Source organism: Hemitrygon akajei, chromosome 7 (assembly GCF_048418815.1).
Source record: "Hemitrygon akajei chromosome 7, sHemAka1.3, whole genome shotgun sequence".
Lineage (NCBI taxonomy): Eukaryota > Metazoa > Chordata > Chondrichthyes > Myliobatiformes > Dasyatidae > Hemitrygon > Hemitrygon akajei.
Genome location: NC_133130.1, coordinates 48,298,183 through 48,323,087, shown reverse-complemented (window position 1 = coordinate 48,323,087; position 24,905 = coordinate 48,298,183). Strand labels below are relative to the sequence as shown.

General features: G+C 40.5%; 1 long non-coding RNA gene across 1 annotated transcript in view; it reads left to right on the top strand.

The window, feature by feature from the left end:
- Positions 1–24,688, top strand: part of LOC140729990 (uncharacterized) — a 104,399-nt gene extending 79,711 nt beyond the window's left edge. Inside the window, exons 4-6 of the long non-coding RNA XR_012099461.1 lie at positions 4,843–4,907; positions 10,247–10,295; positions 24,414–24,688. This is a non-coding gene — a long non-coding RNA (uncharacterized lncRNA). The remainder of the gene's footprint in view (positions 1–4,842; positions 4,908–10,246; positions 10,296–24,413) is intronic.
- The last annotated feature ends 217 nt before the right edge of the window (positions 24,689–24,905 follow it).

Genomic DNA, 24,905 nt, shown 5'->3' with positions numbered 1-24,905 from the left:
AAACTTGCCGGTATTGTACGTGAGGTTGTAAAACAAAAAGTATTCTAAACAAAATACAGTGTTTAAAAAATCAAAATATTGGTTCTTCTGAAATCTATCTGGGTATCATGAAGTAAAGAAAATGGATGATTTTGATAATGAGAACATTGAACTACTTGGAATTTGTTCAATTTATCTGTATTTGCAACCTTGTGTTAGTTTTGATGCTGTCTCAAACATTCAACCAAACAGCTCTGCCTTCTCTTTATACAAGCTCCAAGATTAAAGCTCATCCTGCAAATTATCCATTTATCTGCAAAACCCCAAGTGAGACAATTGTTGATTAATTTATGGCCAAAGAACAACTGGAAACCATATTCAAATATAAATAAAACAGAAGAAAAAACAAAGCATGCAGGAAATAATATCTGCTCTAAAATTTGTCCTATTGCCAAAATATAGCATCTGCTGCCTTTGGCTATGCTTCCACTGCACAATATTATTTATCAGTGGTTTACACAGCCAGGGTAATTTTGGGAATGTGTGCTTGTAGCAGAGGCCTTTGCATACTGGGAATGCAAATCTGAAACTCAGATATGCAATGTGCATAATTTTCAATCATGCATTTTAATTGGTGGAAAATAATGGCATTCTGCCTAAATTTCCATAAGGCACTCCCTGAGGAGTGGGTCTCTTGCCAGAGGTCAGGGTCATGAAGTTACCTTAAGAATGCACCCAAGTAAGGACTCAAGAAAGTATAAATGTTGCTATAAAAGAGCATGCAACTAAAATTAAAGGCCAGAATTTCCTGGGAGCTGTTCTTTACCCACCACTGTAACTTTATCAGATCTACAAGGCAACATCTGTAAATGTAAAACAACTTTAAACTGAAAAGGAATTGATAACCCCACAGTGTTTACTCCCCTCTCTTTTTATAAAAAAGTTCAAAAGAATCTTGATGCCATATGGGCTAGGAGGCATGTATTTTTTTTAACCTTTCCAATCAAGTGCATGAAAATTAAAGGCTAACCAAACAAAATTTCAGCTCATCGCTACCATAATTTCGATCAAGATACACACTAGAGGGCTAGCTTCTTATTTCTCATCCAGTTACTGAACTCAGATCCAATAGTGCAGTAAGTAGGCATGCATAGGTCAAATGAAGAGCTTCTAACCTCTGATGTATCTCCAGTACTTAATTGGTAAAACATTGGACACGATCAGAGGTATAGATCGGGTAAATACATGCAAACTTTCTCACCTGAGGTTGGGTGAGGCTAGAACTAGAGGTCATAAGTTTAGGGTAAAAGCTGAAATATTTCGGGGGACGTCTTCACTCAGACGGTGGTGAGAGTGTGGAAGGAGCCGCCAGCAGAAGTGGTGGATGTGGGTTTGACTGCAACATTTAAGAGAAGTTTGAACAAGTAGTGGATGAGAAGGGATACTAAGGGACTAAATGGAGCTAGGCAGAGAAACAGGTCAACATGATCCTGATAGGCTGAAGAGCCTGTTTCTGCACTATAGTGCTCTCTGACTCCATGACTACGGTTGACTGTTCGGCCCTAGCGTTCAACATTTAATTGTCAATGTAGGTGGTAAACTAAAGTGCCCACTATGGCTACCAGTACATTATTTCATCCAACAAGTTTATCCCAAATTCTGAACTTGGTTTCTCTGTACAGGTCAGCAGCTGCAATTTTCCAACCTGATTTTGGTGTAGTTCCCCAACGAAGGTCACGAAGTCCTTCTATTGTACATTAATGACAAATTGGTTTTCAGAGGGGGTCCACATTTCCTGGGTGGGTCACAGGTGTTATAAAATGGATCATAATCTCTACTCCTTAAAATAAGCGCTAGCCTGCAGACTAAGGATTTTGTTGTTTGATTGCATGAGTCAATTCTTCGTTTAAACCAGTCTCCTGAAAAGAAAGTTGTTAAACCACTGATCCAGGCCACAAAAAGTCTCAATGCAGCAGCAAGAGAGTCACAAGTAACACCTGATTGTGAAAATAACCCACTTATCTTAATTCCATCCTGCTCTTATTGCATAGTAATTGTATCAGCACCACCAGAATTATTTACATACTGTATGAGATCCTACGGATGCTGGGAGTTGAAAGCAACGTGCTCAAACTGCTGAATGAACTCAGCAAGTCAAGCAATGTCTATAAAGGTGAATAAACAGTCAAAGTTTTAGGCTGAGACCCTTCATCAGGATAGGAAAGGAAAGGAGCAGAAGCCAGGATAAGAAGGCAGGGGAAGGGGGAGGAGTACAAGCTGGCAGGTGATAGGTGAGACAAGGTAAGGGTGGGGTGGGGATGAAGTAAGAAGCCTGGAGGAGATAGGTGGAAAGAGGTAAAGGGCTAAAGAAGGAGGAATTTGATAGGATAGACCATGTAAGTAAGGAAACCAGAAGGGGGAGGAGGGGATCCAGAAGGAGAAGATGGACAGGTGAGGAGAAGAATCTTATGAATTCTTATGAATTGTTTGTTTTATTAAGCTGTTTTGCACAGTAGTATCTTCACTCTAAATGTTTCAGAATTTTGCTTTGAACATGGAAGATATATCTGAGTAGTTCTCTTGGAGAGATAATCCCTTTCCAGCACTGACTCCTACTAACATGTCATTCCTCTACCCTATCCCCCTCTATTCCCCGTGCTTGAGGCAAACCTACTTAATGTCTTCATAACCATCGAACAGAAACACCAGCCACCATGCTCCCTCTAATACTATAACTCCCCTCCATGCCTTTATCTCCAAAACCCACTGGCCCCGAGGCCATTCACCCATCCACAGACTTCCATAAACATTAAATTCCACAACCCAAATCCAGCCCCTTTCACCTATTGCCTCTTCATTTGTTGACCCATACCTAATCCCTTCATCTTTACGTTAACAAAAGGGAGTTGGGAAATTTTATATTAAACCCTGCAAATGAATGCAAGCTGTTATAAATGAATTCCAGTAGGCTTATGTCTTTAATATAAACCATCGATGCAGTTCTACAACTGTCATGGTCCCTCTCCAATTTGAAGAGCATAGTATTTTGGAAACAGGAAGTGGTAAACCACAATGTGCAGGAGCAGAGTTCACTGAGGGGTTAGGGTGGAGAGCCTTAGAAGATGGAAGAGAGGAGAATGCAATGGAAACCAGGGAGCAGAGCAGACTATGAGAGAAATGAAATGCAGGAGAGCTTTGGAAAGTGTTGAGGTGTGGTAGATTGAAATAAGTAGATAGATAGGTAGGTAGTCAGCTGGGTGGGTAGGTAAATAAATGAACATAGGAGCACAGGAGTAAATAATATCAGGGAAATGAAGAACAAAACAGGATTAGGGACAGGAGAACAACTGTAAAGCCTTGGAAATACAATGAATCAGCAGCACAGAACAATATCAATATTTGTTGGAAAAAGAGGACAGGACATTGAAACTTAATACAGAAACCTCTGTATCTCATGAGTAGTAAGAAGCAGCAACTGTGTATGGATACATGCTTATGAATTTGATTTATAATCATATGTATCTTATAGAATCTAATTGACTAACTAAAAATGCACAGTCTGGCTAAAAAACCCTAAAGCTATTATTATGATTGCCATGATTTTAAATTTTCCCCTTTGTTAAAAGTGCATTCTCGATATAATGGCACCCTGAAACAGACTGCAATGTTGATCAATTTGAAATTGGTGTTGCTCACAGACAGCCCAGTTCTGTCTTTGACCACTGACAATAATGTATTCTACTACGGGTCAACCTTCACCAATCCGACTACCTGTAATCCAGTTCCTTCGATAGTACGGCACTGATTTCAAATTTTCTGCGCAACTGTAATTTCAAATTTTCCGGGCCACCGAACCAATCTGTTGTGCATTGTTTTGGTTGCGCTAGATCTGTTCACATGTTGCCACGCTCTTGTAAGCACAGCCAGGTGATTCCTGCTTGTTTTCTGCATTTATTAATATCATTTGCGTTAGGCACGGCTGCCCGGCACCCGCCTGTTCCATCCGCCAGCGGCGGGGGAGCTGGCACGCGTTGGGTCGGTCCACCTTCTCGGCCGCCTGCCGGCAGTCGCACACTGCCCTCCGGCGTCGCCCGGCCGGCGCTCCGTTTTCTTCTGCCTACGACCTCAGATCAGACGTGGCAACCCACTGAATTTAAGTATATTACTAAGTGAAGGAAAAGAAACTAACGAGGATTCCCTCAGTAACTGCGAGTGAAGAGGAAAGAGCCCAGAGCCAAATCCCCGGCCGCCTGGTGGTCACGTGAAATGTGGCGTATAGAAGACCACCTTTCTCTGACTCCTGCTTCTGCTCACCCAGATGTGCTGCCACCATCATCAACAGTTTTTGAAGAAACTGTAGTGCCAGTTTCAGGCCCAGTTCCTGACGCTTCACTCATTTTTCAAGATGAAGGTGTTGATGATCCTGACAACCCCACACTTGCAGACATATAACTTTGCCTGAAGGTATATTAAACGTCTCACTTTAGAAGCGGAAGTGCTCAACTGTTCTGTATAAGTTAATTCCTGTACATTTACCTGTACCCTTTATTTTATCTGTGCCTGTAGAGTATATTACTTAAGATTTCACTTGATACTCATTTAATACTTCTGTTTCATTATTATCTAACATCTACTGACTTACATGATATTTTAAAGGTATGATGAGGGGGGTTAGCTATTGCTTGATGTGATCCTTCTGTAATTCGGCATTTTCACTAATCTGGCACTCCTCAGGTACCAATGGTGCTGGATTACAGAAGGTCTACCTGTATTTTAAATGGAAATCCATTGATTTTAAGAATATTTTCCAATCAGTATTCAGCATTTAAGTAACTGCTGGATTTATTTTCTTAATCTGTCTAGTGTCTGGAACAGCAGTATTCAAATTTGTACCGTGGTGGATCATAACATGGTGAGGTCAAGCTCAGGTAAGGCAGATATAAGGAGAGAAAGGTGAGAAAACTATGAGTAGACATACAGCAAAAATAAGAAATAAATGCTTTTCTTTCAGAAGGCAGAGACTCATATCATTAGAAATTTGTTCCAGCCCAATAATATGTTTTATCACTGCAGTACACTTACAAAAAAATTACTGAATACAACATCACAATATTAAAGATCCAAATATCCACTCTACCACACTTCATGATTTACTTTCCTTCTATATCTTTTCCATGGTAAACCCATTTACAAATTCATCAAAATCATCAAGCAGCAGTTGTGCCAAGTTGTTAGTATTGGCCATAGAGTGATAAATAGCCAAAGAATGATAAATAAACTTTTTTTTGATAAAAGACAGGCATCAACATGAATCATTATGCCTATACCACCTGGTAAAGGTGAAAATATGGCCAAAGAAGATGTTATTAATTGAGATGAAGCAGTTATTTGAAGTCAAGTATTTCTTTACAGTTACTGCAAAATGGATTTGTCCAATTTCTCCACCATTCCGATACAGGCTAGAGCCGGTCTTTACAGTCCACGTGTGCAAGCTGGGCTCCCAAGCCATGTATCTTTTAAAGGTTGAATCTCAAAGACCTTGCTACCTCTCCTCTTCATTGTTAGCTCCATGAAACCCCTATATTGCCTAATGCTCTTATATTTAATGAGTGGAGGGGTTTCAGTCTCTCTGTTAGACAAATCTTCTTGCAGATAAAAAGTAACTGTAAAGGGTATTTAGGAAGATTGAACTGTGAATCAGGATTTATTCCTGGGTAATCGCAGAAAGCCTGTCAAGGTGCCATAAATTCAACATTGCAAAAGTTGCATTCCATTTATAATGTATTTCTTAATTTCTCCCAGACTTAGTCCAGGAGATCCAGATCTTTCTCCTCACACTTGCTGGTTCATTATTGACTTAGAATGCTGTTCACTCTGTGACAATGCAGGTTGCTCCCATTTTTCCCCACATCCCTATGGTGGACTGATAGATCGATCAGCTACTCTAAATGGAAGGAGGGTCATGAGGATTTTGTAAATTATCTTCATTACTTTAGCCAATCTGGAGATCTTATTATAATATTTAAAGCCAATAATTGTTCATGTGATGAAACTCATTATGACTGTCCTCAGCCTCCAAACAAATGTCACATTTCTTTCCCCAAGTTGCCTGCTTATCCTACGAGAGAAGGTGTCTCTCTTCCTTCTTTCATATCGAAGCTGTTGTAGAACTGAACTGATTTGCTGCTCCACTGTGAAGTTTCTTTGACAGATGCCTACCATGAAGAAGTTTAGATCTTTTCTTCAACAGGAGTTCAGTGAAACCCCCTCTCTCTGTTTCCCCCTCTGTGATCTCTGCTGCCCTCCAACTCTGGCATCTACCCCCTTCCTTCTCAGTCCTGAAGAAGGGTCTCAGCCTGGAACTGTTTATTCATTTCCATGGATGCTGCCTGACCTGCTGAGTTCCTCCAGCATTTTGTGTGTATTGTCATGCCTTTTTCATTCTCCTCTGTTCTTAGTGACCTACATTAGCAGTAGAACTGTCTCCAGCCTCCAACCAGTAGAATGTGAACCAGAATCAGGATTTTCATTAAAATCTCACTTACGTCCCCAATCAGACAATCCACAGACACTGATGGTAGGAGCCATGTGTGTGGGCAGAAGTGTTGCCTTGAGGTAATTCCAAAGCTTTCTCTCAGGAAAATGAGCTTTCAACATGTTCTAGAGAACTTCAAACTTGTTAGGGTTATGAGCTGCTGCTCCCCAGTGGTAAGTGGACAGTGTAGCATCAGGACCCCGAATCAATTTAGAACAGGAACACGTTTTAACTATAATGCCAAGGTCAAAATAAATTCTCAGCTCGGTAGCAATTAGGGTACTGATGAAAGTTGCACCAAACCCACAAATAGCTGCCATGAGGTTTTCTTCCAATCCAAAAATGTAGTTAGTGCCACATACACAACACAAATGATAAAAACATAAAGCCTAATTTTCTCTACACTCTCTTTAGCTGTAGTAATATCAGTTACATGCGAAGAGGAATGGCTTGTAAAGCATTTCATTACAATTAAAACAGCAAGAAATTATGAGAACAGAATATTCTTAGCAGTAATTCATTGGGAAGTGAATGAACATTTTGTGAATAAAGAAAATAGTCATATTTAATGATCACTCCATGTATAAGCATGAAACTGATACAGTAGCCACATGTACTCTCTCACTTGAGTGCCTGTTGGCAAATAATGTTTCGATATATTGAGCAGGGTATTACCATCTACAGGCTCCACCACTTTAACTGGTACATATTTAAATAAGATTCAGCTGTGTTATGCTTCCTTTGTACAAACTAATGCACATGTTTTCTATAAAGCCTTAGCCTAAATAGAGCTCATTTTTGGTTGCCTCTAGCTACTGATTGATAAGACCATTCGTCACTGTTTTATAATTACAGTTTTTACTAACAGTCATGATGTTAGCAATGTCTACATTGAGACAAAGTAGCACTGGACTAGATGGGCCGAAGGGCCTGTTTTTGTGGTGTACTTCTCTATGACTCTATGACTATTTATATTGGTGGCCCCGATGCACTAGGACGAATCCAGAGTTGTTGAACATGTCGGCCAAAGCAGTTGCTTAGAAACTGGTGGAGTTTTGGGAGCAAGATGCTATTGCTTGCTTTGTATAAGCCAAGGCAAAATTCACATTGCGAGAAACCGCCACTGACAACACTAAATATTTCCATGTGGTAGCATTGCTCAGCAATTCTACGGCAGCGAAAGTGGTGAGTCTACTTGAACACCTGCCTGAGCTCGTTAACTACCATTTGCTGAAAACTCACCTTTTACAGCCTTTGGACTGTCGGAGTCTAACCACGCCAAACAGTTGCTCTCCCTTCACCCAGCCTCGGTGATGCTAAACTGTCAGAGCTAATGGACCACATGCTGTCTCTCCTGGGACATTGCCATTCTTGTATTATTTCTAAAGAACTCTTCTAGCAGCAAATGCCTGATCAATTCACATAGCCATTGCTTAAATGGCTGATAGTGTACACTCAGCTAGGTATCGATGCATCATTCCATCTCCTTTCTCTACTTCAATAAGCCCATCAGCAAGGCCCAACATGAAATTGCCCATGGCTACGAAACAGACAACACTGGGCATTTGCTTTGGTACGAATGCTAGAAAGTGCCAACCACCTCACAACCTCAACAATGCTAGCACATCAGGACATCGGAGGTCTGTGCACACCATGGGTTTCAGTTGCCAGGGCCATCTACTGTTCATTACAGACACCCTTTCAGGGCAACGTTTCCTGTGTGACAGAGGTGCTCAAGTGAGTATGCTGCCAACATAAACTGTTGATGAGAAGGCAAAGATTGAGAAAACCAGGAAGATTGTGCTTGCAAACATGGAAAGACTTGGCATTGTACACCAGTTAAATAGTCCCTGGGCTCTGCCCCTCTACATGGTCCTAAGTCCTATGTCCAGTGATGGTTGCTGCCCAAGTGGAGATTATCAATGCCTGAACAATGCCAGCACCACTGATCATTACCCAGTCTTAGCCTGTTTAGCCGGAAAGTATATTTTTTTCTAAAGTTGATCTATTTAGGGGCTATCATCAGGAGCCTGTGTGCTTGGAGAACATTGCCAAAGCAGCTGTGATAACCCCGCTTTGCCTCTTTGAGTTTCTGCACATGCCACTTGGGCTGAAAAAATGCAGCACAGACTTTCCAACGGCTCATCGACTCTGTATTCAAAGACTTAGATTTTCTTTTTGTTTACCTGGATAACATACTTGTCATCAGTGCGTTCAAATCCAAACACGTAACTCAGCTCTGCACACTTGGTCTGCACAGCAGCAACATCAACTGGCCTACGTAACTGGTTCACAACGGATCTACAACCTATCAAGGGAAAATATATTGCCGAGGCTGATTGCCTGTCATGGCCAGCTGTTGAGGTCGCACACGTAGGTTTGACTATGCAGCCAATTGACCAGGTTACAGATCCAGAGGTCCAGGCTTACCAAAGAGCAGTCACGGGCCTGTGGTTGGCTGACATTAACTTTGGAGAAGCTGGGGTTTCTCTCCTGTGTGATGTCTCAACAGGTCGCCCTCGCCCTATATTGCCCGCAAACTGTAAACTGTTTTTGATTCCAAACATGGCCTCTCGCAACCAGGTCAGAAGGCCTCACAGAAACTGGTTGCACTAAAGTTTATATGGCATGGTCTTAGAAAAGGCATGCGTGATTGAACTGCAGCCTGCATGGAATGCCAGCAGGCAAAAATTAACTGTCATGTCCAGGCACTGTTGGCACCATTTGAGGTCCCTGAGCAACAGTTTGACCATACCGATGTGGATCATGTTGGTCCTCTTCTCCCCTCTTGCAGTTTCACCTCCTTACCATAGTGGAGTGTCCCTCTAGCATCAATGACAGCTGTAGATGTGGCTCAGTCATTCATCAGCACCTGGGCTGTTCAGTTTGGCACCCTATCTGATATTTCCTCTGACTGCAGTCCCCTGTTCTTTTCAGACCTCTGGGCTGTGATGGCCCAGAATCTCAGTGTTAGACTACATCACACCACAGCATATCACTCGCAGTCCAATGGCCTATGCAAGTGGTTTCACTACTCCTTAAAGGCTGTTTGGAGAGCTTCCCGATGGATGAGTGTTGGCATGATCATTTCCTGTGGGTTCTGCTGGGGCTCAGAACAGCTCCAAAACTACACCTGCAGTTGTCCACGGCAGAGTTGGTAAACGGCAGCTGTTACAAGTGCCAGGTTGTTTTATTTCTGACACCACGACTGCCTGGGGACTCTCTACAGCATTCCACCCTGCTTAGTAAATTCAATTCCTTTGCACGTATCCCTACCTCCCATCAAGGTGTACAGCACTCTTGGGTGCCTGTTGACCTACATTCATCCGCCATATTGCACACCAATCCTTAAACTAGCCCACCAGGATTTGGAGGATTCTGCTACCATGCCCCTGGCTTCACCAATGGATGATCCAAGGACCTTTGCTGTTCCTCCACTCGTGGAACATAGGACCCGAGCCAGCTGGTTCATCTGAGCTCTGGACAGGCTCGTAATGTCAGTTTCAGTGAATTCTGGATGGGGGAACCTGTGTAGGGAAACATAATTAGCAGAAACGTACATGATTCACAATCACCAACACTGAATTGTGTTTCAATTTAAGAGGTTGGTCTGACGTGATGATATAATTATGTAAAGTGTTTTTACCACGCTTTGTGTTTAGTGCTTGAAGTACAACAAATGAGTTGCAACAGTTTTTCTTTAACATAAAATGCCTCTTCTGTTTTTATCAGCAGGTGTCAAGGTGAAGCCTTAACGGAAGTGTCCTGTGAATAAATATGTGTGAGTGTTTTTACCCATGCCGTTTGTCTTTACTAATAAGTGTAACAATGCCCACTTCACCAATCTGTATCAATGAGCTTATAGGAGTCTCAATATGTAGAGAGCTTTGTGAAGAACGGGGAGCTCATCTCTCCATTTAGTAAGCAAGATCAGCAGCACAAGTAGACCCTGTCACCATGATGCACAATATGATGACTGATGTCTCAGCTTCCACTAAAGCACAACCAGAAACCAAATTTTGAAGGCTGTAAAAAAAAAGCACAGCTTAAGCTACTAGATTGGGATAGTTGTACTGCTACTTTGCTCAGCATCACCCTATTCTGCAGAACAGCCGCAGAAGCTGCCTGCACTTATTTAGTACAAATTCAACTAAAACTCAATGATGTACTTACACATGCACCAAAATTACCAAGTGCAGATTACAAAGGTATTTCCACTCCTGGCATTAAAAGGAATATTTTATTTTGGATCCTGTAGTGTGTATTTGACATTGAAGACAAGTATTGGCACTTTGATAAGTGTGTTGCCCTGGGCGCTGATTCTCTGAGGAACTGAAAGGACCACTGGAATATTCCCAATCCACCGATACAGATGTAGGATATTTTCTTCTTCTCAAAGTGGATAAAACCAGTCCAGGATGGATAAAAAGAAACTGAGAAAAAAATTTGAATATCTAATTATGAGACTTCAATTCCTTCTCTGACCCTGTGAGATGTCCATGGTTTTGTCTCAACAAATGTCCATTATTTCTTGATTCCTGTCTACGTTTGTATGTCTGACTCTATTATTATCCATGGGGCTATTCCTTTCAATTTGCCCCCTCTCCCTCTCAGTCTTTATGCACCATTTGTTTTAAATCCCTCTGTGCATAACTGAAATCTTAGTATATCAGACTACAATGAGATAAACTGAATGTGGGCCAGTTAAAGCAGCATTGTTGCTAATAATAAATTGGCAAATTGAGCTAATTAAAATGACAATTTATTTGCTTTATCAGTTGACCTGGTTTACATTTCCACTGTACAGTAAATTGCTTGTACAAATAATTTGTGCTGCTATTTAATTTCCACATGGATGAAAAGTTGGTCTAAGGCCTAAAGCTGCTTGTCAACTTGTGTTAGAGAGCATGTACCAACATTTTGCTCACACCCTTCCTTACTTAACTAGCAGCAAGAGTTATTTTGCCTTCTTTCTTCCCCCTCTTGTTTAAACACGTGGTTAATCATTTTCTCTTGTGTCAAAGAAGGCTTTTTCATCTTCTGATAAACAACAAAGGCAGTGACGGCAGCACAATCAAGTTCAGCATGAATTCACAAGAGAGTGCCACGATGGCAGCACGGTCTTGGCACACACCTGGAGCAGCTGAGACATCAAAAGCACTTGAACAAGTAGCCTTTGAAATTGATCTATCAAGTAATCTGGGAACCACAGGATTCAAAAATAATTTTGAAGACTACAAGAGAGTAAAGAGCAAGGACAGCAGAAGAATAGGTTGAGGGCTCTTTTAAGGTTGAGGGCTTTGGGTAACAGTTGTCTGTAGTTTGACAGCTTTGTATTCAATAGGAGCATGCAGGAAATGAAGGGTTATTGTTTTCCTTGTTGTTTTTAAAAAGCAGCTCATCAGGGCTCCTCCATTTCTTCCAGACAGTCTTTGAGAAGTGGTCGGCAGACTTGAATCGTGCCAAACTGTGATGTTTGGAGAGAGTGCATAGCAGCAACTTGGAGCAAAAGGGAGTTAGATAGTGTCGCTTTACTGTAAGAAGGTCTTGATCATGTACATGGACAACAAAGCCATATGAAGGTACAGCAGCTCCCCATCCTTTCTTTAATTGTCTTTATGTCGGTTGCATCATGACAATGACATGAATTATTCACCATACCTGCAGCCAAGAAGCTCTCTCTTCATATAGAGAGCTGTGGAGTGCTAAAAATCAATAGGTGATCTCATTCTTTCACTAGGCACTTAGAAGCATGTCTAAGGCTGTCTAGCATGAATGAAAAATAAGTAGCTCTAAAAAGTCATTCCCAGCTGCAGTAGTCATTACTCAAACTTTCAGCAATCTTTCGTCTCAAAATCTTCACTTACACTGGTCTCAGCCTATCCTGCCAACAGCTGTGCCTCGTGGTTCTTATTCGGAATCGCCCCTAGTGAATTGCAAGTGCAAAAGAAGTAGATGAGATGGCCAAGGACTCAGCGGATAAGTCTCGGAAACAATCAATACATACTCATTTGAGAGCGATGTTGCAAGTTAACAATAGACATCACAGATTCTGCCGCGGTTTGCTGACCCTAATGACACTTGGAAGCAGCAGCAATTATTTTTGCCAATAAAAATCAAAAATTTCACTTAATAAGGTCACAGATGTCACGAAGATTTCACTGTTTCAAGTTTTTCTGTTACATTAGCTTCTTTGCTGATTTAAATTCAGCAGATTGGGTTGGTTAAGGATGGAACATTTGTTGTGAAATGTATTCCAAGCAAGATATTTAATTATCCAGAAGAATGCAGCAACTAGAAATTCATCTTAGGTCAATTGGATCAATGTACAAAACTCTGAAGGCAGTGCAGAATAAACAGACACTAAAATATTGTGCGTTGAGCATTATCAGACAGAGATGAATTGATATTTATTTCTCACATAATCCAGTACAGGCTGAGTTCATCAGGAAAACCGATTGCATAAGTTCAGAATATGTACCAGATTTTTTCTAAATTCTTTTTTGTTAAAATATTACAATTTACATGCTTTTTATTCATTCATTTTTCAGATCTGGTGTTGCTGTCAATACCCTAGCTTCTTTTGCCCATTTTTATTTGCCATTGCTGAGAAGTAGTGATGAACTGCCTTCTTGAACCATTGCAGTCCTTCGCAAGAGGGATTGTCCAGAGTTTAGTCCCAGTAAACAAAGAAGCTACACTATATTTCACATCAGGATGATTGTTGAATTTGTGGCAAGCCCATTGGTGGTCATGTTCTCTTACACCTGAAGCCCTTTTCTAGGGTTCAGGATGTGGATATATAGGGTACTTGCCAGGGTAGATTGGATGAAAGCTTGCATTGAATTTTATAGATGATACTCATCAGATTCACTCTGTGACAATAATGGAAAGAATGAGTAGTTAAATGAAATTCCCAGGATGTTGTTTGGAATACCACTGAGTGGTAAGTATAGATGGTCTTCGTTGGAGAAAGTCATTCACTGGTATTGTTGTGGCACAAGTGTAACTTGCCTTCTATTTTAAAAAAAACACAAAATGCTGGCAGAACTCAGCAGGCCAGACAGCATCTATGGGAGGAGGTAGTGACGACGTTTCAGGCCGAAACCCTTCATCAGGAGTCACACAGGAGGGTTTCGGCCCGAAACGTCGTCACTACCTCCTCCCATAGATGCTGTCTGGCCTGCTGAGTTCTGCCAGCATTTTGTGTTTTTTATTTATTTCCAGCACCTGCAGATTCACTCGTCTTGCCTTCTATTAACTCATTCCTGAATGTTGTCTGTGCCTTTCTTCCTCAAGCATGGGCTGCCTGATTAGCAAAGAAATCATGGATGGCATTTAAGTTCTGCAATTGCCAGCAAACATCATAGCTTGGATGAAGGTCATTGATGAAGTTGGCTACAGCATAGAAGGATGCCGATTTAGTCACTGCTGGCTCCCAGTAGAGCAACCCCATCTATGCCATCTCTTCCCATTTCCTTGTAAGCCATGATGCTTGGCAGGGACATGCTGGGCCAAGGGGTGTATTGTTCTGCTGTATGACTCTGCCCTGAAAATTTTATGTAGTAATGTCCCAGGATGGGATGATTGACCTACATCAAACTCAACCATCTTCATCATATCAAACTCAACCATCTTCAGACGCACACTGAATAGATGAATTGTAGAAAAGCCATAGTATGGACCGATTTTCCTATTATGGAATGCGGAGTTAATCCAAGCACAGATCATAAAACAATCTACATGGGAAGGCCTGTGTTCTTGACAAGCGTCTTGACTGATCAAGCCTATTGGCTGTGCAATCCTTTATAACGAAATATAATAAAGACCAAATCTTTCCTTTTACATATTCATGGTAATCATGAACTCATTCTCACAGTTCTGCACATTACTGAAAATTGTTTAAAGGGGTTTATTTTAGAATACAGACACTGAAGTTACACATAACTTTATCCTGTTTAAAAAGGGAAAGGCTTACAAATCATTCAAGTATTTGACTTTAACTAATGAAAATTTGTGCTCGCATTGACATTCTTTTGTAGTTCTTTAGAACTTTCTGCAATAAAATGCTTTAATGATTTTTTTATTATTATTACATGCACTGGCTAACTCTTGCATCTGACCTCAAATGTTACCAAATGACAAAATAATTAGCTGCCAATGGCAGTAAATTCCAGAAACAACAACCATCAGTGAATGATATCATGGTATGAAAGACATTTCCATGTATGAAATCACAGGTTTAGGAATAATGCCCATCAATGTGCTCACAACAGTGGCTGTCAACACTTTGCCCACAGGGGCAGATGTGTCAGTGTTCATGTGCGGCTTAAGACCATAATCAAAATAAACAGTACTGGTGCATGTTTTACACTGGCAAAATCGCCAAATATTTCATTCTTCTGCTAAATATGCAGAAAGTGAAATGCTTCAAAGAGTTGAGAGATTGAAATTCACTTACTATCTAAGTATGTATACAGAATGCAACTCTGAGATTCAATTAAGCTCCAGTGAGGAATTCCACTATATATTTGGGAGTTGATGTTCTGTTCTGGAGTATCAGTGCCATAAGTGGATCTGCACACTGAGAGGGCTTCTAAAGCTTTAGTAAGGCCCACATGCCCTCGTACTACTCTATGTCCTCATCAGAACTGAGCAAAAGTTAAATCCACGTCAGCTACTCTTTACAGGTATATGGAATTTTCTGGGAAATCAACAGCATTTCTTTGATGTCTAATTCCATACTGTTCTCCTCCCCTTCCATCTCCCTCTCCCTCATCTCCTCATCCCTGTCTCCCTCTGCCACCCATCTCCCTCTTCCCCAGTCTCCCTCTACCTCTGTCTCCCTCTTCCCCGTCTCCCCCTCCCTATCTCCCTCTTCCCCAGTCTCCCTCTTTTCTCCATCTCCCTCCTCCCCGTCTCCTTCTCCCCATCTTCTTCTTCCACTCATCTCCCTTTCCCCCCATCTCCCTCTACCCCCATCTTGTGAAAAGCCAAAATCCTGATTTTTTTACACACATGTGCAACCTAAGTATTAGTTAAACTACTTTTAAGAAAACTGCTTCCAAAGCGGAATCTCACAGATAGAACTGTAGGGCTCTCAGTACCATTAACTCTGGTGTTAACTGTTCAGGCTAACAAAATGGCTTCTCTGTATTGTTACTTCATGCTGTAATGGGATTCTGTAGCTGGAATGTTTGGGTTATAACTGGAGATAAGGGGGGAACTAACCAATGGAGAATTGTTATGCTATCTTGTATGTGTGAGCTGGAATTGGGACTGCTTCTTTTCACATGATACATCAACAATTTCAATGATGGAATTGATGGTTTTGTGGCTAAGTTTTCAGGTGATACAAAGCAAGGTGGAGGGACAGGTAGTGCTGAGGAAGCAGGGAGTCTGCAGAAGGACTTAGCCAGATTGTGAAAATGGGCAAAGAAGTGACAGATAGAATATAGTGTAGGGAATTGTGTGGTCAGGCAGTTTGGTAGAAGGAATAAAGCCATAGATCATTTTTTAAACAGTCAGAAAATTCAAAAATCAGGCAAAGAGTTTTGAGATTCCTTGTGCAGGATTCGCTAAAGGTTAATTGCAGGTTGAGTTGGTGCTAAGGAAGGCAAATGCATTGTTAGCATTCATTTTGAGAGAATTAGTGCATAAGAGCAAGGATATAATACTGAGACTTTATAAGGTATTGGTCAGATCACACTTGGAGTATGAAGCAGTTTTGTGCCCGGTATCAAAGAAATATGTGCTGGCATTGGAGAGCGCCGAGAAGGGGTTCACAAGAATGATAGGGTTAATGCATGAGATGCTTTTAATGATTCTGGACCTGTACTTGTTAGAGTTTAGAAGAATGAGGGATGATCTAATTGAAATCTATCAAATATTGAAAGGCCTAGGTAGCGTGAATGTGGAGAGAATGTCTCCAATAGTGGGTGAGTCTGGAACCATTTGGCACAGCCTCAGAAATTAGGGACATCCATTTTGAATGGAGGTGAGAAGGAATTCCTGTTGCCAGATGGTGGGGGATCTGTGGAATTCATTGCCACTCTCAGCTGTGGAGGCCAAGTCATTGAGTATATTTAAAACAGATAGCTAGTAGGAGAACAGGGTTGAGAGAGTTAATAAATGAGCCATGATGAAACAGTAAAGCAGGCTCATTGGTCTCAATGGCTGAATTTTGGTCCTGTGTCTTATGGTCTTAACTTCCTACTTTCTTAATGATATCAATAGATTTAGTGACCATACATGTGACTATAAGTCAATTATATAAAATGTAAAATGGTTGAGATCCTGGTGAGACAACATTTATTTACAATTTAGCATCCAGTAAAAGACCCAGTCTCCTGGTTCACCTTTATGCATCAAGGAAGATGAACAACCTGTCCCATGTGGTCTCCTGGTTCACAGATTTTAAAGGCCAAAGGCTGACAACTACCAGCTGCCACTCTCTTGTTTTGTTTCTGCCTCTGGGACACCAGCTCGAAGAGAAATTAGGCTCATCCATTGGCCACCAACCACTTTTAAGAGGGCATATAAAGAACAAAAATTAGTAAGAAGTTAGAGGATTGGGAATCTTTTGAAAACCAACAGAAGGCAACCAAAAAAGTAATAAAGAAGGTAAAGATGGAAAACGAGAGTAAGCTAGCCAATAATATTAAATAGGATACCAAAAGTTTCTTCAGATATATAAAATGTAAAAGAGAGGCAAAAGTGTATATTGGGCTGCTGGAAGATGCTGCTGGAGAGGTAGAAGTGGGGGACAATGAAATGGCAGATGAACTGAATGTTTATTTTGCATCAATCTTCACCGTGGAATACACTAGCTGTATGGCAGAAGTTTCAGGTGTCAGGGTCATGAAGTGCGTGAAGCTGCCATGAATATAGAGAAGGTTCTTGGGTAACTGAAAGGTCTGGAGCTAGATGAGTCACCTGGACCAGATGGTGTACACACCAGGCTTCTGAAAGAGGTAGCTGAAGAGATCGTGGAGACTTTATTAATGATCTTTCAAGAATCACTAGATTCTGGAATGGTTTCAGAAGACTGGAAAATTGCAAACGTCACTCCACCCTTCAAGAAGGAAGAGAGGATACTATAGACCAATTATTCTGACTTCAGTGGTTGGAAAGATGTTGGAGTCGATTATTAAGAATGAGGTCTTAAGGTACTTGGAGCTATATGATAAAATAGGCTGTAGTCAGCGTGGTTTCCTCCATGGAAAATCTTGTCTGACAAACTGTTGGAATTCTTTGAAGAAATAACAAGGACGATAGACAAACGATAACCAGTTGATTTATACTTGTATTTTCAGAAGGCCTTTGACAAAGTGCCACACATAAGGCTGCTTAACAAGCTACAAGCCCATGGTATTACAGGGAAGATTCTAATATGGATAAAGCTGTGACTGATTGGCAGGAGGCAAAGAGTGGGAATAAAGAGAGCCTTTTCTGGTTGGCTGCTGATGACTAGTGGTGTTCCGCAGGGGTCTGTGTTTGGACAGATTCCCTTTACGTTATATGTCAATGATTTGATGATGGAATTGATGGCTTTGTTGCAAAGTTTGTAGACGATATGAAGATAGATGGAAAGGTAGGTAGTTTTGAGGAAGTAGAGAGGCTACAGCAGAAACTTGACAAATTAGGAGAATGGACAAAGAAATGGCAGATGGATTACAGTGTCAGGAAGTGTATGGTCATGCATTTGGTAGAACAAATGAAAGGGTTGACTACTTTCTAAATGGAGAGAAAATACAAAAAAAGCTGAGCCACAAAGGTACAGGAGTCCTTGTGCAGGATTCCTTAAAGGTGAGCAGATTTGGGCCTCTTAGAAAGGATGTGCTGAAACTAGAGAAGTTTCAAAAGAGGTTCATCAAAATGATTTCAAGATCGAATGGCTTGTTATATGAAGGGTGTTTGATGGCTCTGGGCATGTATTCACGAGAATTCATAAGAATCAGTAGTGACCTCATTGAAACCTATTGAATGGTGAAAGGCCTTGATAGAGTGGATGTGGAGAGAATGTTTCCTATGGTGAGAGAGTCTAAGATGAGAGGACACATTCTCTGAATAGAGGGTCATCCTTTTAGAATGGAGATGAGGAGGAATTTCTGTAGCCAGAGAGTGGTGAATCTGTGGAATTATTTGCTACAGATAGCTGTGGAGAACAAGTCTTTAGGCATATTTAAGGTCGAGGTTGATAGATTCTTGATAGGTCAGGGCACAAAGGGATACGGGAAGAAGGCAGGAGATTGGGGCTGGGAGGAAAATTGGATCAGCCATGATGAAATGGTGCAGCAGCTTCGATGGGTTAAATGGCCTAATTCTGCTCCTATATCTTGTGGTCTTATCATACATGGACTGTGGAACTAAATGAATTGTGCGTATGCTTGGTGAGTGCAGTGTAATAGTGCAGAAATAAACATTGCTTCCGTGTTTGTTCTCAAGAATAGCATTTTCTCCTGCAATGGTCCACACATTTTTTTCATTTTAACTTTATCCCAAACTTTATCCTCCATATCTATTACTAGGTGTGACTGCTGCTTTCCTGAGATGTATTAAACAAACAAATGTTATTCTGACTAACAAAGTAATTGATTTAGTCAAGTGGTGTACCCAAGTTAACCAAGGCAAATTCGGTCCTGTACTTTTTTATGTACCTTCAATAGTGTGCATGGAGAGGCATCTTCTGAGTTACCTGATCACCATTACATTTATAGGACCACTTCTGAATTACCAATCGTAAAGATTGAGAAATAAAATAATTATTTTTAAATAATGGTTCTTAAAAGTAAATCAATGATTTTTCATATTCAATACAGACAGACAGACAGACATACTTTATTGATCCCGAGAGAAATTGGGTTTCGTTACATGCACACCAACCAAGAATAGTGTAGAGATATAGCAATATAAAATCATAAATAATTAAATAATGATGATGATGATGATGATGATGATAATAATAATAATAATAATAAGAAGAAGAAGAAGAAGAAGAAGAAGAAGAAGAAGAAGAAGAAGAAGAAGAAGTAAATTATGACAAGTGGAAGTAAGTCCAGGACCAGCCTTTTGGTTCAGGGTGTCTGACTCTCTGAGGGAGGAGTTGTAAAGTTTGATGGCCACAGTCAGGAATGACTTCCTACGACGCTCAGTGTTGCATCTCAGTGGAATGAGTCTCTGGCTGAATGTACTCCTGTGCCTAACCAGTACATTATGGAGTGGATGGGAGTCATTGTCCAAGATGGCATGCAACTTGAACAGCATCCTCTTTCCTGACACCACTGTCAGAGAGTCCAGTTCCACCCCCACAACATCACTGGCCTTACGAATGAGTTTATTGTGTCGAATAATGTGTCAAATTACAATCTACTCCTGCCACATTCTCACTGAAGATTTTAAATGTAAATTATGCTAAATATTGCCCAGTAATCAATTGAGAATTGATCCTTGTTTCTAGCATATATGCTATGAGAATATTCTTTTACGCATTTTTAAGCATTGTACCAAATTAGCATGGCTGTTTTGAAGCCAGTCTTAAAAGCAGGTCTAACTGGATGTGATTCAAAACTGCAATAGTTAAACACACATTTTTAGTAAGCAATAATATTGGCTCCAGCAATATATTTTCCTGCTGACTTTCATTTTATTTAATGAGTTAAATCTTTTCAACTTTATTATTTGTCCAAAAGAAAAATGTGCTCAGCTTCTAAGGTTTCTTTTCATGTTGTGTAATTGCTCATTACCTGGCTACTGCTGATACAAATTACTGGGACTAGGAAATTGAAACAAAATCATCAGAAGATTTGGATTTTCTTTTCAAGATTAGTTTTTTTATAGGTCGTGAAGATCAATGGAACTGCTCAGTTGGATGAGAATCCTTATTTTAACCTTGTAAAGAAAGGGCAAATTGAAGTGGTTTAATAAATGTAATGGTAATCAGGTAACTCAGAAGACATCGCTCCATGCACATGATTGAAGATACACAGAAAAGTACAGGCCAAAAGAAGAAGGATCTCTGAGTGGCCACACATTTTAATTCCATTTCCCAATCCCATTCTGATATGTCAATCCATGGCCTCCTCTGCCATTACGATGAGGCCACTCTCAGGTTGGAAGAACAACACCTTATATTCCGTCTCTGTAGCCTCCAACCTGATGGCATGAACATCAATTTCTCGAGCTTCAGTTAGTGGGCACCCCTTTCACAATTCTCCGCCTCCTTTTCCCTCTCTCACCTTATCTCCTTGCCTGCACTTCGTCTCCCTCTGGTGCTCCTCCCCCTTTTCTTTCAGTCCTCTCCTATCAGAATCCACCTTCTCCAGCCTTATATCTCTTTCACCAATCAAATTTCCAGCTCTTTACTTCATCCCTCCCCCTCCCGGTTTCACCTATCACCTCGTGTTTCTCTCTCCCCTCCTTCCACCTTTTAAATCTACTCATCTTTTTTTTTCCAGTCCTACCAAAGGGTCTTGGCCTGAAATGACGACTATACTTTTCTCTAAGGATGCTGCCTGGCCTGCTGAGTTCCTGCAGCATTTTGTGTGTCTTGCTTTTATTTCCAGCACCTGGAGATTTTCTCTTGTTCCGGACTGAATTTCTCTTGGTTGACTTCGACTAAATCAAATACTTTGCCATTAACTTCATTATTGAAAGTTTGGAGAAGAAACTGCAAAGGAAGTACCCTGTCTGCTCCAGGAATACAGATAAAATCATTAAAAGAAGCTTTAACTTTCGGGTAATGGATTGAATTGGTCAAAATGACAAATTGAGAAGTGAGACTTGTGAAGAGTAATCCATACACAGAGGTCAATAAAACAACAGGATAAACCGGCTGCTTACTGCTTGGGCCTGTTGCAGTGATATGGAGCAATGATCTACAATGCCACTGTATGCTATTGAAAATTCTGTGGCATTACAAAACCATCTTGACAGTTCTTGTTTTGGTGCCCTCAGCTATGGTGATCTCTCATTAAGACCTTGACCACACTCTTCTCTCAAAATCTTAATGTATGCAGCAAGTATCCAAACCTGCTCAAGGAAACAGGGCTTCTGAACTATGTCCTACACTGGCACTGGTTTTATTTGGGATCATGGACCTGCTGGTACCACTCTCTCTGACAATTTAGAAAAATCTGGAGCATATTGTGTCAGGACAGCATTTTACTTTCTGTGACTTGCTCTGCAAAGAGAGAGGTTAATGGGTTCTCCACTAAACTATATTACTGCAGCATCGAAAAGTTTCTTAATGTTGTACCTACAATACATATAGCACATATATTAGAGCGACCACTTGAATTCTTGCTGTGATTACTTCAAAAGTTAGAATGGGTATGAATCTAGAGAAGCAGAGCGTTCCCAAAACTCATGCTCAGCATGATATGGTGTGCATACGTAAGCCTGCTCCTCCGAGATGCCCAGCAATAATTTAAAATTATCTTTGATGGACCTGGTCAGTTCCATCAGCTGTGGAACTGATCAGAGCAAATTCCAACTGATCTGGACTTAAAATTGTGCTATTCATGTGTCATTACACTTGATATAAAGGAGGCAGGTGGGCCCTTCAAAAGCCTTTTCAAAATGGAGTCAGTCACACCACTGAAGAAACATAAGATCAGTAGTCTTGCCATTGTAACAATGTGGACGTTGGTAATATTGCAGATCTGACTTCCATACTGTTATGTATGCACTTCAAATTAATTCTAGAGATTTTACCTGTCAACCAGTAAGGAATTCAAAGTATACCCTCATCTTCTTATCAAGCATAGAACTATCAGTCTTGTCCCTATCACTGTGTCCTACAGAGCAATTATTCAAAGGTCTGCTCCTTGCAGCAGCTGGAGGGGGGCAGCAGGATAACTTCAGGGTTCAAAGAAGGAGAAATACCTGAATGTTTTGGGACGAAGCTTAAAAAGCAATCTAATTAGTACACTACTTTGTCCCTGGTCAGCAAAAAGATGAGCAGGCAGCATGCAAGTGATTCCAGGAACTGTGGAAGAAAACATGCCAGAGTTGTGCAAGTGAAAGAAAACTTATGCCTTTGGCAGCTGTCCAGCTGGAAATGCTTCCACAAATATTTAGCTTTAAGAAGTGTGAGGCAGGACCAGTGATTTGCAGGCTGCATTGCAGATGTGGAAGCATATTCAGGGTTGAGTATTTGGTGTTTGCTTATTGTAGGCTGCTCCTCATGGGCCCCATTAATGTTCCCTGACTTGGCGCTCTTCTGTAGTGCTGAGAACTTTTTTTTCTCATTTGGTCCCATGACTGATGCACTAAGGAGGAAGCATTGACATGATCGGCCTCCACTTGCCATACTTGTTGTAAACTAACTCGGTTGGACTATTTTTTCCTGTTTCAAATGTTACTATTTTCTCAGGGTTCTCCTTCTAAAATCGGATGTCAGTTCTGATTCTTTCACCACAAAGGATCCATTCATAATAGGTATAACAATTTTCACTATAATCATTAAACCATGCTGAAATTATTGAATTTACGTTAATGACTGAAGTATTGGCTGGAGTGATCATGGTGAAGAACACCAGGTGTGCAGGTCAATCTCAGCCCAAATTGTGGAACTGGCCCTATTTTCTCTACTCAAATGATTTCAAATTTAGTCAAAATTTATTTACGATGTAATGTGAGATTAGAGGCATTTTATTCTTCAGAACATTACTAATTTGCCCAAAAAATGTATCCTAAATTCTTGACTTGATTCCCTAAACGAAATTCTTTGGAGAATTTCTAGTACAGTTCACTGATTAGAATCCTCTGTGGTATTAAGTGTAAATGTTGCATGTAAAATCCTGGATCCCAATGTCTGCGGATGGAAGAGATGATACTTAATTGGAAGATCTGGAAAATTGCATAGCATAATGTAAAATTTGTTGATAAGCTGTTGAAATGTCATGAATTCAATAGATTCATAAAAACATCATAGTTTTACAGGCCCTTTGGCCCATCTCATCCATGCTGACCATGATATCTACCTGTGCTTAATCCCATTTGCTTGTATGAAGAAGTTGAAAGAGTACAGAAAAACATATTTTTACTGTTACCTCATATGCAGTAAACTTGCGACATTGCCTGTGAGGAAATCCGAACAGAATAACCTTGAGCTGCAGGTTGATCTTAATCATAACTTTAAGATCATGTTTGACTTGCTCAAAGGCATTGAAAGCAGAATTATCTATTAAGTCTTCACCAAAATAACTACAAAAATACTATAATTCATAAATGGGGATCTTTAAGACTATGCCACTGTATACATTCTACTTATATGTCTGCCTCTAAATCTCTAGAGTATAGAGCAGAGACTCCACGGGTCATGGTAAAACTTTATGACTGATATTAATTGCTCTGGTACTAAAGTATAGAAGGAGGCCCATCTAAACCGTATCAACTCTTCATAAACTATTTCATTAATCTTATTCATATACTCTTTATCCACAGCACAGTAAATAATAATTTTCTTTCAATGAATCAAAGATTCAATAATTTTAGGACATTGTGAGGAAAATTGATTTTGTCCCATTTGATGTTGGTACTGAAAATGAAGGACACCACACCCAGGTTTGAAATATGACACAGTTGTTATATAAAATGTGAAGAACCCCCTCATAATTGTTACAATCAAGAGTCTGAATGATGTTCCTTGTTGCTTTCAACAAGAGATGAGGAGCAACCGCTCTCAAATCTTTCAGAACTAATCATCCTACCATCGAGAAACATTTGGACTAACCTAGCACTAGGCAGCACAAATACTAGAAGTAAATACAGATAATTTACTTAATTATTAAAATACATAAATGCATTAGCATTCAGTCTCTTCATGGGATAATAGGTAATGGAGCCGGACAATATTTTTATTCTTGTGCTCTAATCAATCTATTTATTTATTTAGCGATACAGTGGAGAGAAGGCCTTTCCAGCACTTTGAGCGGTGCCGTCCCAGCAACCCCTGATTTAACTCTAACCTAGCCATGGGACAAATTACAATGACTGATTAACCTACATGGGACGCCTTTGGACTGTGAGAGGAAACCAGAGCACATGGGAAGAACCCACACATTCCACAGGGAGAACGTACAGAATCCTTACAGGTGATTCCAGATATGAACTCCAAACTCCATTGCCCCAAGCTATAATACTGCCGCATTGATCGCTGCGCTACTGTGGTGCCCATGTTTGTAACTTAAATAAAACTGGTATGTTAAAAGAGACAAAATTGTGGAATGGTTGTCTAATAATTATGAATAGCTTGACCGACAATGATCTGCTACAAGACAGTTTATGAAATGAAATTAATTTGCTGGAATAGCCTCTGTGTGCGGTAATCATTTTATGATTCCATATGTCTAAGAGTGTATTACAAAGGACTTTCGGCCACTGAATG